Raw genomic sequence first — 16,751 nt, 5'->3', positions numbered from 1 at the left:
TGAAAATACCAGATCAGTGATTCTGAAAGGCCGCTTCACGGAGCCTCAGCGAGGCCCTTTACCCACAGCTTCTGGATTGCCACATGAAATGATCTGCTCAATATTTTGGGTACATTCTATGGTGTCTGCTGTGACATGAGTGTAGCATTTCTATTTTGTATCACGACAGCCAAGAGAAGAGCACCCCTTGGGAAGAACTGCAGGGTTGGGAGTCAGGTCCACTGGCAGGTGGTCATAGGGGTGGGGGGGCTGGGAAGCGAGGAGGCCGGACCCCTGCACAGAGTCCACCTCTGCTGTCCCCCTAGTCACAAACACAACGTGTGCCCCCGGCCCTTATTCTGAGTGCAGGCCTTCCCCACACTCTGGAGTCTGATGGAGCCTCCAAAGGCCAGCCCGTCCTCCTGGGCCTGAGACGTGAGCAGTGAGAATGGGAATGGGCCGGCCCGCCTGGTCAGTGTTCCTTCGAGCCCTGTACTTCCTACTGCTCTCCTGAACTTCACGCGGCCTCCGGGAACACGGCCTTGCCTCCCGTCTGAGCCCCCAGGTGAGGCAGAGGAAAGACCCCTCGTCCCCCAGGAGGGGCCACCATCAGTTCCTTTCTGATGGAGTCACGTGGGCCCACTGGGGACGGAGGTCAGTCTTTATTGGGTGGGTGGCTAATGCGATGAGGTTCACACAGGAAAATGTTCTTTTACCCAGACCTGTAAGGCCCACCTCAGATCCCCACTTGGTGCCCCATTTTCTCAAAATAGCCTTGGATGCTAAGGAAATGTGGCATCGACCTCTTGGTGGTGGAGAGAGGGACTGGCCCCCAGAGAAGGGGCCTGGCCATGGGAGCCGAGGGAGACCTGGCGGTGGTGATGGTGATGCGGCGGGCTGAGGGGCGGGCTCCCTCCCTCCCGCACTCCCCACTCCACTCCGTGGTCAGCCTGGGTGCCCGTCCGCTCACCCAGGACTTTCCTGCAAAAAGCCTCGCTGACCCAGACAAATGGACCGAGGCCCAGAAACACTGTCCCTTGTAATCAGAGGAGACGTCTGAATGAGCGCAAACAATCGTCATCATGTTTCAGCTGAAATGGAACCATTTTGAGCTGCAATTATCCCGGGACAGTGACAGCCACAATCAATCTTTTCACCTCCTTCTTCTTGTTCCTTTACCAAATACATTTTAGACTTTTAAAGTGAGACACACACACACACACACACACACACACACACGCGCGTGCACGCGCACACACACGCGCACACGCACACACACGCACGCACGCACGCACACATGCACACACGCACACACTCACACGTGCTTGTGACCGGGGAGCACCTACCACCACCAGGCCCTTCGTCTAGGCACTGCCCTCACAGCAACCCTCCGGGACTGAGAAACTGACCCAACATTGGGTCAGAGGAGATGGAGGAGTCATCATTCGAACCCCGGACGGCCAGAGACAAAAGCCCTCAAGCCCTGACGGGCAGCTGTGCACAGGCTGCATTACACAGAGTCTGCTCTTGAACACCGCTTTTACGTAACTGAATAAGCGGCAGAGTAATGGACTAGGAAGTACCCGCTGGTTTAATCCAACTCGGAGACGCAGACTTCCTAGTGGAAGCGTATTTTCTTGTTACATGCATTCATTCAAAACCTTCCTCTCCAAATGTCCCACTACCTAAGAGAAGGCTGACATTTGTGAGCCAGACAAAGCCCCATCAGACCCCCCCGCCCCCCGCCACCCGCCGCCGTTGGCCGCATCTCCTGGGTCCGCAGGTGATTTGGCCACTATGGCCAGCAGAGGGCACTAAACCTTGCTGAATTCAAGCCCCAGGAGTCCCCTAATTGCGGCATTATATTTCCAGACGGATGACAACTTTCCTGTCCCTGGCTCTTCACCCTCAAAGGGTTTGTGCAAGCTAGCAATAAGCACAGACACGAGTCCGCGCAAAAGGAATCCTGGAAACAGTAGTTAAATCCATAGTGAATTTTAAGGATTTGTATTGAATCTACCATACGTGAAGTATTCTGGGCATTTACATGCTGGGTCTCAGAACTGAGATTATCACAGTAGTTTGCAACAAAGCAGCTTTACTTTGACTCTTATGGAAAGCCAGCCAGCTATCGGCTTGATTAGAATCGCCTTTATACTCCGTCTGGCGCCTTTCTAACACTCGTTCTTGGGCAAGCCCACAGCAGCTTCGCGGAGCTGGAAGGATGCACGGCAAAGCAGCCACCCAGTGGCCGCACTGCTCTGGAGACGAGTGTCCACGGTGCCGTGCAAGAAGGGGACGAGGCGATGATTCAGTTCGCCCAGGACTCAGTCCAGAAGGCCTTTGAGTGTCATGTTTGAGAGTTTAATTTGGTGGCATGGTCCCCCTTTCCATCAACAACCTGTCTTATGAGAACCGTTTCAGTGTATGACAAAACGACGCTGACTCCTGGGCCCAACTCCTGATGCAAAGCATCCAAACATAGGGCAAGCAACGGGTTTTATATGGACCGCGGCTGACAACCTCAGCTGTGAGCTGCCGCTGGAGTTTCCAGAGGTGGTGCTGGGAGCCGGTCAGGAGCCACCAGAGACCCGGCATTGGGCTTTGCTGCCCCAGAACGGCTGGGGGCATGGGCATCCCCTAGGACCTTGCTAGGGAGGCAGCCTCTCAGGAACCACCGGACCACATTCTCACCAGACCCCTGCGTGCTTCCCATGCACATACAATCTGACACACGCCGGCCTCCGCAGCAGAGAAAGGTCTGGACTAAGCCAGGACAATGGGAATGAGAAGAGGGAGGGATCTGAAAGGGCTTCAAAGGCAGAATCTGTAGGAATGGCGATCACCTGGACGTGCTGATGAGTAAGGACATCCGAGGTACTGGGATTTCCATCCTGGGGAATCCCGGGGGATCCCCCATGAGCTGACATCAGGGGAATGGGGTCCCCGGTCTAGGAACAGAGATGATCTGGGCTCGGTATAAAACGATAATACAAGCCCCCATTTACTGAGCTCTTATAAAGTGTGACAAGCCGTCTGAGGCTCGGCGGTAAGTTACCTCCCCAGTCCTCATGGCCATCCTATGACGAACGTCCTGCTGTCCTCAGAGATGGCCTGTTGCATCTCGGGGTTCTGGAGCATTCTAGTGGAAAGTGCCAACAGGAATCACACCAGGGCCTAGGGCTCGGCTGGAGCTGGTGCTGAAGGCTCAGGGTGTGGGTGAGTTCACTCTGGGGGTGTGTGGAGGGGCAGACGTGAGCTGCTGGTGCAACACCGAAGGAGAAGGAGGCCAGTGCACTTGGGGGCCGGGGAAGAGGACCCAGGCTGAGAGTCTGCAAAATGACAGCCAGGAGACGGGAGGTCAGGAGGCTGGGGCAGGCAGAGACCCCGAGGCAGGGCAGGGACTCTCCTCACCCCTGCCCACTCCCCCTAGCCCTTGCTCACATGCTTCTGCCCAGTGAGGCGCCCTTTCCTCCCGGGATACACCGATTTGTTTGAACCCATCTGGGCGCTGCATCTCCCACTGAGACCTTGAGCCTCCCGAGGACAGGGGCCATCTCCCGCCACACCCAAGCTGGCCTTCCCAGCTGATTGGGAGCTGCCGGGTTTTGAGGGTGTGGAGCAGACCCTGAGCCAGTGTCTTTGGGGAGGGGCCACCCGGCTGACCCCTCCTGTCCCAGGCATGAAAAGGCGCGCTGGGTTTCCTGGAGCAGATTGTGCCAGACTGTCCCCTGCAACTCAAACCCACCAGGTGTGGTTGAAACGCCGGGTCCTTCCGATCTCACTCACAAAAGAAACTCAGCTCCTCCAGGAACAGACATAAAGATTTGCTCCAGCTTTGAGCAGAGCCCCCGGGACGGGCCACGTGCAATTTCTCATCCAAAACAGGACTCTTGAGTGTGAACAAGAGGCTGAAATAGTTCTAGTCATGTGCTTCCCCACAAGACTTCATTATTGGTCAGCAGTTGGTTTTACTAAAATGGGAACCCACTAAGTAGCTTTATTCGAAAACTATTTTTAAAAAATTATAAAAGAAAAAAACAACCTCCCTAGAAAATAAACTACCAGGGCACATTAAAGCAATATTTTTTTAATAAAACAACCCCTTTTTAAATTGGCTATATGAAAATAAAATGAGGACATGAACAGAATACCTATTCCCAGTCCATATTTACCTGCTTCGATCAGTATCTTAGCCTTGTATATTCTTAATATGTTTCACTTCTAATACATTTTACAATATCCTTCCTATTTAAACTTTTTCACAAAATCGTCTCAGAGTTTTCCAAATGAGTATCTTGTGAGCTCTCGTTTCATTTGCTTTATCCCTTTTTGGCTTTTACAGGAAAAGATTATAATGTTTTCCTTTCACAACCTATGTTTTTAGTAGTCGTAGTTCTACCGAAGTTTAAATCGTTGAGAGTTTTTTGTTTCTTCCTTTTTTTTTTTTTTTGGTGGTTGTATTTTTTGCTGCTCTGTTGAATACTTTTATTCAACTAATTAAGAACAAAATGCAACCAACACGTAGGGCCTTGTTTACAAAAAAGTTCACCATCTCTGTAGAACACGTGGGTTGGTTGACAGAGCAAGTTTTTGGAAGGTCCCAACACTCCGTAATCTGACGAGCAGAGAAGAGAACATATACGCTCCCAAGTTGAAGTATTTTTAAAAACTCAACATCAGCTTCATTATGTAAATGTGTGGTTCCGTTACTCAGTATGCGGAACTGTTGGTAAAATCTGACATCCATGGCTTCTATTTTAACTGACGGAATATTTAGTTGGTGTGTGGGCACAATTAAAAATGATCTGTGTGTCCCCATCCGCTCTAGGTGTGATGCGTTCACCACAAACACTGAGCTCCGCGAACATGTCTGCATTTACGTTATCCCAGAAAACAGACAGCCACAGCGTCGGGGCGGAATTCTTCCATTGCGTATCCGGGGACATCAGCCATCATGCCAAGCGCTCACTTTTCACAGAAGGAACCTCCCAGTTACGGCTGGATTCCGTGAAATGGATGAAAAACAGCAGAACCAGTCTTGGAATCATCTCATTTTCCGTTGGAAACATCACGGCTTGAAAAGGACCTACAGCATCATTGGGCCGTGTGTGAAATTCACCTGCTCTCGGGAGCACAAGCCGCTGTGAACCTCACCTTCTGTAAACGCGCAAGGAGAGCTCGACTGGACGCTGAGCAGGGGCCACTGCAGACAGTCATCTGATCGGGATGAACAGTCCCACTTCGCAGAGCTCCTGGAGAGCTCGATCCCAGAACCCTGAGATCATGACCTGAGCCGAAATCCAGAGCTGGCTGAGCCACCCAGGCGTCCCCGCATGCATTCTCGCTTTCTTTTCTAACCACGGCGCATCTCTGAAACGGAAGTGTTGGCCCCACCGTGCTCGGGAAGGGTGGCGAAACAGTGCAGAGCACAGGTTCCTCTTTCAGATGTGATTGCCCCTAAACAGAGGCAATCCCTGCCCGTGGCTCTCTTGCCCTAGTACGAGACCATGGGAGCCCCGGGGGCGGGCCACCAGGCCCCTCCTGGACTCGTTCACTGCAACTTTTCACAACTAAAATTCTCATTTTTAATTACAGTGAGATGAAAACCATGGAAGCAACCTGAACATGGATAGGACGCAGGGACAAGAAGCAAGAAACCCGGGCGGGTCACACAGAGAGAGGGGATGACGACCCCCGGAGGGAGCTGGGAAGACACACGGACAGAACACAGTGGGGTGTCGGGACTGGAGCGTGAGCTCTCTGGGCCTGCCGCTGTTCGAGGCCAACGTCAGCAGCACGAGCTTCTGGTCTTCCTTCTCTCACCAAAATACACCTCGGGGGTCACTCCAGCTAATCTCCTCCAAAGGTTCACAGCTGAGCCAGGTAGAGAGCACAGTCATGCTCACATCTGACCAAAGGCTTGCCACCCCTCCCTCATCTGACTCACACCCACGGGTCCTCCATGTTCCCCAAAGGCCTGTTCACCCAACACTCAGAACAGATGCATTTTATCAGAGGACCACCGGACTGACCCCTCAGGCAAGTCCATACAGAGACAGAGGCCCTTGCCCAAAAACAAGACAACGCCCCATCCGTGCACCCTTGGGACCCAGCAATAGTGGGGTAAAAGGTTATGATAAATGTTGGAACCGCACAGCCCCTTCCCCACCTGTCCCCAGGAACAGGCACCCAGCACAGAGGGTCACCGCCTCCGCTGACCCTCCCCTTGGCAGTATGGATGATGGCAGAGACGTTGGCCAATTCCGGGGGTGGGCAGCCCCCCTCCCTGGGTGAGCCCTGGGCCATGCCTCTGCCACCCACCTTGGGTGATGCGGGGGGACTAGACTTTCGTGGCTGGGTATACTGTAGATTTTTGATTTTGAAGAAACAAGTGGAACTGTCGACTTCAAGTATCTGCGGATTTATTTGCTCATTCATTCATTGGGCGATATTTAGGAGACCTGACTGTTTGCCAAGAGACACGTGAACAAGACAGGCACCACCCTTGTTCCCCCAGAGCTTGCTTTCTGCCCGGAGAGATGAGAGAATCGATCACCGTACAGCCGACCCACCACCTGCTCGAGCTGGAGGCAGGACAAGCCAGTCCAGAGGGACCGCACGGCTGCCTAGGGTGAAGAGGCCTCTTCTCAAGGCCGCGGCCGACCGGTCCAGGGGAGAGGAAGAGGGAGAGGGAGAAGCAGCTTGAGCTGGGGGGGCCTGGGGGGGACCCGGCGGCTCCAGGAAGCCCCGGAGCCTGCACCTGGGTCCAGAGACACCTAGTGTCTCTTGGCAGGACTGATGGTGGCAGAGTTTAAGGATGGGGGCGGGGAGAGAAGCTTCCCAGCAGGACTGCTCTGAAGCAGAAGCCAATGACACTGGGCAGAATTTTCCAGGCCCTAGGGCTTCTGGGGGCAGGAGCAGCTCTCAGGCCCATCCATTTGGCACCGCGGAGACGCCCGATGAACATTCTTGAAGGAAATAGGTCATCAGGGGCTTTCACTGCAGACTTCTGTCCATCTCATCAGCCCATGTCAGGTTTCCAAGAGCCCGAGCCTCTGAGGCTGGCGGCCCGGCTGGGCGCAGTGTCTCTCTGTCTCCGTCTCTGTCACCCTTGCTTCCCTCCTCCTCCCTTCCCCTCCTTAAGCCAACGAGAGCCTTTGCCAGAACACGTCCCCTCTCTGACCTTGCTTTCCGATGAGCAAAACAGGAGGACCCAGGGACAGTCAACCCGAGTCACCAGACCGAGCTGTTACAACCAATCGGCCCCACAGGCGTCGCCGTGCCTCCGGGCAGCTCTGAACTCAGCACGCAGATGGCGGCCTCTCACTCCCTTCTGGGAGCAGCCAGAGCTGTGGGTGAGCCCGTGGTCTCCACCACAGAGCCCACGCTGCGGCCCCGCGGAGAATGTCTGCACCCACGTCTGCTCTGTCCCCTTCTGGGGAGGTTGGGTCTTCAGACGGTGGGTGTTGGGGGAGAGAAGAGCCCTCTCCCCTCGAGGAAGGACAATTTCAGAAATAATGGACACAGACCTTGGGGCTGGGCAGAGGCCCCGGGGCCACCTAGGAATGCAGGGGGGTGGAGGTCAGCAGCCCCAAAAGCTCCAGCCCCCGCCTGGTAGGAACCTCAGAGGCACCCAAGCTCAGAATGCCAGTTCAGCCCCAACTGGACACACGCTGTCTCTTCCCTGTCCTCTGTTGAGAAGGCTCGTGATTCCCCTGGAGCATGTGTGTGATTCAACACATTTTTCGGTATTCAGAAATAGACTAGAGCTTCTGTTGGGATCTGGCATTATCCAGAAAGGAGACGCACAGGCCTTAAGTAGCACAACCCCCAGAGGGAAGTGGCCCCGGAGGCTCTGGGCATCTCCCTTGGGGGGCCCCGTCCTTGTCCATCTCATCTGCAGGGACAGTGGTCAGGGACAGTGACCTTGGGCGCTCAGCACCCATGCTGGGCGGGACAGAGGTGCCGCCCGTTTCCAGATGCCCCGTGAGCCCGGTGGCGTCTTGACTTTGGCATGGGTGCCCACGCTGGGCTTGGCCCACAGCAGGTGCTCAGTCTGTGCTGGCGGACAGTGATGTCCCGTGGGCCGTGGCCCCACCGTGTACTAGGAAAACGTAGTGTTTGAGGAACCACCCGGCTCTGCCCCAGAGTAAGTCTCCAAGAGCCAGTGCTAAAGTGGGTCCCAAGTGTCCTCGGGGCTGCTCCCTCCGGCTCACACACCGAGTCTCTAGGCGGCTCCAGCCCCAGTGTCCTGTGACCCTTTGAATCGGCCGTCACACAGCCACCTGGCCCGGCTCAGCGTGAGCCCAAGAGTCACGGATGGAAAAGGCCAGGGTCTTCTTTCTGCCTCGAGAATTTACCATCAACAGGGCTGTAGAGTAAGTAATCACAGGATGGCGGGGCTTTTAGGTCAGAAGGGAAAAAGGAGCAGAAGCCACTGTGATGAGGGCAGGAGGGACCCCTGCGGGGGCGCTGGCGAGACCCAAGGAGCAATGGAGCAGGAGGGCATTCAGGGAGCGCAGCAGGTGATCCGCACGCGGGCAGGCTGCCCGGGCCTCCCGGGGAGGGCTTCTCCCTGGAGCAGATCCCCACTCCTGGCCTGGGTTTGCTGCTCTGTGAAGGCGCCAGAAGACAACAGACAGGAACCCTGCCTTTCTGGCCCTGGTGTTGCAGCAGGCCGCTTCGCCGTGGTGGGAGACAGGGTCCCAGGAGCAGAACGGGGCCCCCGTCCCACTGGGCACTGGGGCGGGCTTTGTCCTGCCGGACAGTGGCCGGCAGCCCACAGAACCCCTTCCACATGTGGCAGGAGATGCAGAGCTGAGCCCACTGTGCACCCTGCACACCCCCCCCCCCATGATCTTTCCTGGGAATGTGGGTCACAGTGACCTTCCGAGGCAGCCGGAGAAAGAAGACAGCAGACTGCTCCCAGTCTGGGCAGGCGGTGCTCAAATCCCCAGGCACGGCTGCCTGGGTGCCTCCCACAAGAGCGGTCACCTTATGTCATGGAAACAGGAGGCAGGCACGGGGACACGAGATCCATTATCTACCTGCAGATGGGGACAGCTCCTCACTCCACGCCTGAGCCTGAAACGGTGGCCAAGAATGTTCACCGCTCCTTTCTGGAAGGTTCTGAGGATAATGGACATGACTGCCCGGTGAAGTTCTGCATTCCTTGAGTCCAAGGATTCACATGGTCACTGCCTCTGGTCTCCAGAGCAGAAGGAGCAGAAGCAGAAGCTCCCAGGTTCCCTGCTGGAGCCCAAGCCGCTCCAAGGCTGCTGACTGTTCTGACACGTCCCTGCAAGCCAGGCCGCGAGGCCTCCGTGTTTCTGCCCAAACACAGCCCCTTAGCACCCAGGTCTGCCTAACTGGCAGGGTGGTGTCTGGTCCCCACTGGGGTCTCCTTCTGTTCCAGCCTTTCCAGGCTTTTTCAGTGAAAGGTGAGCCGAATGAGAGAGACCAGCCATGGTCCCTCTTAGGTGGTCCACTGCTTTATAGACCCTGCAAGGCGCTCTGTGCACCAAGAAATCCTGTGAGTGCAGACACGGGAAGGGCACCCTACCTTCCCCAATGTCCCCACTGCCCACTTCATGGGGCGACCACAGTCAAGCCAGGCGCTACCCATACCTTCTGGGTTCGGCAGCAAAGCAAAGGCCAGAAGACCGAGCCAAATCCTTTGGCTCACTGACACATCTCAAGAGTGGGAAGTCAGTTGACGTCAACGGGCGATGACAAACGGGACCCCAATGTTCCCAGAAGACGGACAAGCCCTTCTTTGCACCCACAGGTCAGATATCTCCTCAACATCTTTGCGGGTTCAGGTGTGCACGGGGTGAATTCTGGGCCCCGCAGATCCCTCCACCCAACCGGCAGCCAAGAACAGACCATGCTTGGGAGATGGTCCCAGCAGGCCCTCGTGGGTGGACAAGCCCCATCAGCCCGCGGACTCCAGAAACAGCCTGGGAAGGACAGCGCCAGTTTTCTCGAATCGCAGCTAAAACCACGAATCAAACACGTCCTGCCCCCAAGCGCCGAGCTAAGCCCCCCACCCCCCTCCTATCCCGTTGGCTCCCGGCAAGTCTTCGAGGGACCAGGGACCCCCCGTGAGACTCGGGGGCCTTACCTACAGACACTGTACCTGTTTCCCATAAAAGCAAGACACCATCACTCACAGGGTAAGACTCTCATTTTGTTATACGCTGGGGAAGAACAGAACCTCAAAGAACAAAGACGTGTTTTCACAGTAAAGGAGGGACAAATCTAGAATTTGCCCGAGCTTCGGGTGTGGACACACTTACATGAACGGAAGGTCCAGATAATAATAGTAAAAGCCCTCAAGCCGGCCGACGTGCAGCCCCGACGTGTTCCAGATGCATCCGTCGTGATCCTGCCTTTCCAGAGAAGGTCTTGCTTGTCGGAAAAGACACTAAGGGCGTGCTTTTTATCCGAGTTGGGGAAGGCTGGAACTTAATTGCTTTTGAACAAAGGTAATTGCAAACCTCTACATGTGGAACCACTGAAACATCATTAAGAGGAGACGGGCAGAGAAGCCCACCTATTAAGAGAGAACACGAAAGAAAACAAAACCAAAAAACCCGCATGCAGAAATGACAAGGGGATGAGGAGTTGCTGGCTTGTGTCCCTGCCCTGGTCTGGCTGATGGTCGCCCGGCAGAGGTCTACACCCCTGTGCCCTCCGGAGGCCCTCGTGTGGCTCCTCCCCTGAGAGGCAGCTACTCAGAGAGGCAGGGGCCACCTTGGCCTTGACAGAGGAGGACAGGGAAGCCAGGGACAGTGGGGGACCTGCCCACCGTGCCCAGACTCCCAGGACAGAGAGCACTGGCTCTTTTTGTAGACTGAAGCGCATCCCGGGCTCTGCAGGGGTGAGACCACACAGGTCCCCACTAGTCACACACACAGAGTCTGGTTGGGGACCCCTGGGACACACAGAACCCTCAGGGTTCAGGAGCCTGAACTGTGAGCACATAGAATTGTACGGCTGTACCCAAAGTACTGGGCAAGGGGTGACCAGTGGAAAGGAGTCAGGGACATATTTTGCTTCCTTCCCCAAACACCCTCGTCCCCTAGACCCCCAGAGACACATGCCAGGTGTGTCCAGAGATGGCTGAGGTCCCTGGGGAATACACAGCATGCCCTGGGCAAGGGGGCTGCCCAGGAGGCCAGGGGAGCTGGGGAGGCATGGAGCCCCCAGATTCCCTGCAGCAGGTCCTGGGGGAACGGTCATCCAGGTCCCTGGGGACGGCGCTGCTCTCGGCCCACAGCGCCCGAGGAGCCCTGGAAGGCAGGCGTTCGTAGGAGAAGGTGGCTGGGAAGGTGGCCGGGAGGTGCCACGAGGCCCCTGGGGCGGCTGCCAGGCCAGCCCAGGGAAAGGGTCTCAGCCTGAGCACGGCAGCAGCCGCCGAGATGCTGGGGAGCTTAGTGGTGTGTCTTTGCTCCAAGAATATCTCCACTTCCTCACGCACGCTGTGTCCCCCACTGGACCGCAGCGAGTCAGCCCCAGGCCCTGCGACCACCGGGTACTGGGCACGACACACCAACGCAGGGACCATTCTGAGAACGGCCGGCCAGAGTTCCCTCCTCAGTTAGGAAACCAGGCACAGGGAATGAACCGACTTCCCAGAAAACTGCATTTTTATTTCTTGATTTGCATTTTCTCTTACTACGCAAGCACCAAGGGGCAGTGCTTCTTAAAAGAGAGATGAAGAGATGGAAATTATTTTCTCAAGTTGGTGCTGATCGCTTTATACTGAAATCACTGGATGCGACGCAGCCGTGAGATAAACTAAGCACAGACAGTCCACGAGGAGGTCTCGATGCGCCTTCCAAGCAGAGCGCTGGATTCAGTCGTTTCCAAACAGGCCGCCCTCCCTGGCTGCCCTTGCCTGCCTGCAACCTTACCATGAGCGCCGCACAGGAGAGCTCCTTCTCCTCGGGTCACCGCGGGCTCGGACCTCCGGCCTAGGTGGAATGCCCGCGCCCAAGAGAGCTGTTGGCCAAGGAGACCAAGAAGAGGAGATTCAGGAGGTCTCTTTGGGTTCTTGATTTTGCTTTTCCTCCATGGGGGCAGGATGAAAAGATGGTCTGGAAGTGGAACTACTGGGCCTTCTTCTCCGGGTTCGTGAAGGACCTCCTGGGGCCTTGCCTGCTTCTAGGCGCGTCCCAGAGACAGGGCGCATCCCCGAGACAAGCCACAGAGAACCAGAGCTCCTGGAGGAGCCACAGGTGGTTCCACGTGAGTAGGCCACTCTGGGAGAGGGATGGCCCTCTTGGGGGAAGCAAGGGGACCTCACTGCTGACACTGGGCCAGGTTAGACGGTCCCGCAGTAAAGGATGGGCTCATATTTTTAGGCCCTTAGTTCTCAACTCATTAGGAGAAAAAAAAAAAAAAAAAAGAAAAAAAGAAAGAAAGAAAGAAAGAAAGAAAGAAAGAAAGAAAGGGCCTCTTCAGCAAAGCTCATTACTTTTCCTGGGAATTGGGGGAAATAAAACCAGCTCATGAAATAGCATCTGAAAATGCACTTTGCCAGGAAAATGACAAAGAGCTATTTCTAGAAGACAACAGGACCGCCTGCTTTTAGGTGCAAAAGGGTTTAAGGGCTCCCTACATCTGGTTTCAGATTACCAAGATCAAAGGCCTCGCAAGCAGAAGCAGCTCCTGGGGAGTGTGGATGTTTTCACAGCAGAATGGGAGTTCTCACACACCTCAGGCTGGGTTTGAGGACTGCTTGAGCTGGAATTAGAAGTCTCCGGAGAGATCTTGTTTAGCAAGCTCAGTAGCACTGGATGTCGTGATTGGACATGGATCTTTATCCACTCAATTTTCTGTTTTTTTTCCCTGAACAAATGGGCAACTTGTTCTTTAAGACAGGACAGAGAGCACATGACTTGTAGTTTCGACGTTCTCTCTTGTCCCGGTGGCGTGTCACTCAAGTCTTGTGTCCAGGAAGCTTCGGGGACTCCGAGCTTCGGGGAGCAGCATGCAGAACCCACGGGGTCTGCAGGGAAGCAGGGGCATGGGGGAGGGGAGGGGGGCAGCGGGGAGGAAGGTCTGTATTCACTCCCAGGTCCGCCCGACTCCTCAGCTGACCCCTGTAATTTAGTCTCCATTCCAGAACAAGAATGGCGTGTTAAATGAGCAGCTACTTCTAGAAGAGAGAGCATAAAAGGTAGGATATCTGGGGCACCTGGGTGGCTCAGTGGGTTAGGCTTCTGCCTTCGGCTCAGGTCGTGATCTCAGGGTCTTGTGATCGAGCCCCGCATTGGACTTTCTGCTCAGCGGTGATCCTGCTTCCCCCTCCCCGTCTGCCTGACTCTCTGCCTACTTGTGATCTCTCTCTCTCTGTCAAATAAATAAATAAAACATTTAAAAAAAAATGTAGGAGAACTGACTTTAAGTTCCACCTTTGCCCCGGTTCGAATGGTCTCCTGGAAACCCAAGTTACTAGATTAGAAAACAGAAAAACAGAAAAAGCGGACGGCTGAAGGTATAAGGTCTCAGTTTACTCTTCCACAGAGCAGGCCAGTGATTATCTTTTGTAATGCCATTTCCAGCTGGCCAGGGGCAGAACCTCCCTCCTTTATGGGAGGCTCAGAATCTGCAGAAGGTGTTTCCCTGAGCCAAGGAGGAGCTCCAGCAAAGGAAGGGACAGAGAAGGCCAAGCAAAGCTTCCTCGCTGGGAGTCCGCTGACCCTCCCCTCTGATGCTGACAGAGTAACACCATGGCAACTGGTCTTCAAAGAATCTAGAAAATCCTTTATGTTAAGGAGTAAAAGGTCCTTTATCGTTCATTTCTGTGCTTTATTACATTACACACTGCTAAAGGCCCATGGGCACATTTCTGGATTACATGCTGAAACTGATTTCATCAAAGAATTATAAAAAAAAAACAAAACCCATACATATGCAAGAAAAATGTAAGGCCCCAGCATATCACCAGCTCTTCTGTACTCCTGGCCCCCATGGGCTTCCTGCCGGTCCCTCCTGAGCCCTGGACCATCCTGAGGACAGGAGAGCCCTCTGCCTAGGCTACCAGCAAGGGCTCTTTTTTTTTTTTTTTAAGATTTTATTTATTTATTGACAGTCAGAGATCACAGGTAGGCAGAGAGGCAGGCAGAGAGAGTGGGGGTAGCAGGCTCCCCGCTGAGCAGAGACACCCCCCCCACCCGCCAGTGCAGAGGTGGATCCCAGGACCCTGAGATCATGACCTGAGCTGGAGGCAGAGGCTTAACCCACTGAGCCCCCAGGTGCCCCACCAGCAAAGACTCTTAAGAATGCTGGCATGTGAGTAAGTCTGTTAAGGGACCATTTCAATTTCAATCTCCTATGGACCGCAGGCTAATTTGCATATTTCCAATTATGCGACTTGCCCTCTGGAAGATGAGTACAAAGAGAAGAGCTTATTCGGTGGGAATGAAGTCCTCCACTGCAGTAAAGACAAGAGAACCACAGATGCAAGGAAGCTTCTCAAGGGCACACTTTCACGGATTCCAATGCCACACTTGCCTTTAGTTCATCATCAAGGAGCCCACTGACCACTCACCGGCCGTGAACGAAGAGGAAACTTCCCAAGTTTCCCCTGATGGGAACAGATCAGACAAGAATGCTCTACAGCTAGAAACTTTACAGAGACATTTTTTTCCATTGAAGAAAACCGTCGCTCTTATTTAGAAACAAACCAATGAAGGAACCCTGGAAACCTGAACCTGGCAGCTCTTCATTCCTGAAAACATTCCCATAAAACCGCTGCCGATGAAGGCTTCGCCGTCTCTTCTCAGACATTGTGGACCACATCAACGTGTTACTGTGGCTCCTGAGCATCACAAATGAGCAGTGATTCATTTCTCTACACCTGTCCTGGCCTGTAGACTGTCGTTTCCTATACGATATAACATCACTGAATTCCGTATTCACTAAAAATTACCACCTCAGCAGTGACAAGAGAGCTGTGTTCCGGAGAGTCTGCTTTTACCCAAACCAAATTATTAGAGAGTAGATGATAATTCAGAGGAGGAGGGGAAGACCCAGAGGACAGGAAGTTGACCTGAACAGGTAAAGTAAACAACAATTAACAGAAACCAAGGACGCCGCCCCTGATACATTATCCGTTCTTGTCACTTTTTCGATCAGAAATGGCCTTGGCCCTGGCGGAGGTGCTCCCGATTTTTCTGCAGCAAATCTGAACGGCGACCTCTCCTCCCGGGAAAGGGCTCAGCGGATTCCTCATTCTCTTCATGTTATATTTTAATTTTAACAGAGATACTCAGAGGCAACAGCCTGCCAAAGCCCTGTGCCTGGAGGGGGGCCTGGGGCGATGGTGGCTTCTTTCCATCCAGCTGTCATCTCCTGACCCTTGCTCACGTGGCCGTCCCAAGCAGAGGCCAGCCTCACCCACGCCGCTTCCCCGCTAGCCCACAGGGCCCGGCACCTGCCACTGCTCAGGGAAGCCCTGCTTTCTCCATGACAGTCCCCGGGCCTGGAGGTCTGGGCTGGGACCCACAGCTGGAGATCCTCTCTGCTCCATGAATCTTCTGTCTCCTCTTCCTTCTGAACTTGAATGTGGGCTCCCAGTGAGCTGAGATCAGCTCATGGCCTTGTACATCTTGGAGGGGTCCTGCGGGCGAGGGGCAGAGTCTGTAGCAGCACCCGGTAAGACTGCAGAGACGTATCAGAACAAGACTTGGTGGAAGGCCACACCTGTGCCTGGGAAGGCAGGAGAGTGGCAGGAGAGCCTGGGGAGGAACAGGAGAGGTCCCACGTACCTTCTTCAGGCAGGCCATCCACTGTCAAACTGTTAGACACCTCCTTTTCTGGACCTGCATTTCACTGAAACCCCAAAGAATGCACAGTAGAAAGGTGGTCCCAGACACAGAGGCCTAGAGCAGTCAGGGCCACCCCACATTCTCACTCGGGCCTTGTGCAGGGAGCAGGTGTGCTGGGCGCCCCCGGGGAGGGCAGGCCCTGCGGCCGGAGGGAGCTGGGCTGTAAGCATGGTGGGTTGAGACCTCCAGGGCTTCAGAATACGATCGGACACCTTCAAGGTGGTAATCAGGTAAATATTATCAGCTTTCCGTTGGCCGTTCATCTGGGCTGTGTCAGTAAATCGATTTTTGCCATCCTTCACAGGATCCATAAATGAACCGACACTTTCACCCCTGCCTCCAGGGCTGAGGCCGAGGTGGGACGATAAACCAACGTCGTGAGATCGTCTCGCTGCAACCCTGGGTTAATTTGTCTCAGCAAATATGTCAATTGCTGGGGCACAGCGTTCTGTCAGAGATCAATACCTAAATGTATATTCTAGAATCGTTCCTGAAAACTGCAGCTGATGATACTGAAGTCAAGTCCTGGAGAGGAACGCGCAGTCGCCGTTAAAGCCGAATAAAGACGCTGAACCTTCACCTAAAAGTGACCTCATGGGAATGGAGCACTAAAAGACCCAGGAGGACACTGGGAACTTCAATATTCTTCTTTTCTCTTTTTTTTCTCCCCCAACAGCATTTTTAAAGGAGCCCATGGAGCCCTGTCCTCTCCCTTGTGTCAGGCACCTATCTCGGGCTGCGGCGAGGCTCTTGGGCACGACGTAGCAGGAAGAGAGCTCCGTGTGCCTGGGGTCTGGACAGGAGAGGGTGAAGGAGCACGAAATGCAAGCGCGAACTCGGCTTGGCAGGGTGTCACATCCTCACCAGTCCTCTGACTGTGCTACAATTCTAGAAACAGCCTACGTGCCTGAGCACCCACTCCCCAGGGGG

General features: G+C 54.5%; 1 protein-coding gene and 1 long non-coding RNA gene across 19 annotated transcripts in view; one reads left to right on the top strand and one right to left on the bottom strand.

Annotated features, from left to right (window-relative positions):
* PTPRE (protein tyrosine phosphatase receptor type E) overlaps positions 1-16,751 on the bottom strand; it is a 148,558-nt gene that overhangs the window by 44,397 nt on the left and 87,410 nt on the right. The window lies entirely within an intron of this gene.
* On the top strand, positions 111-6,392 carry LOC309860048. Its single transcript, XR_014309118.1, has 2 exons — positions 111-544; positions 5,578-6,392. It is a non-coding gene; the product is annotated as an uncharacterized lncRNA (long non-coding RNA).

The sequence above is a fragment of the Mustela nivalis genome (assembly GCF_964662115.1).
Source record: "Mustela nivalis genome assembly, chromosome: 2".
NCBI lineage: Eukaryota > Metazoa > Chordata > Mammalia > Carnivora > Mustelidae > Mustela > Mustela nivalis.
This window is presented reverse-complemented; position numbering and strand designations above follow the sequence as displayed.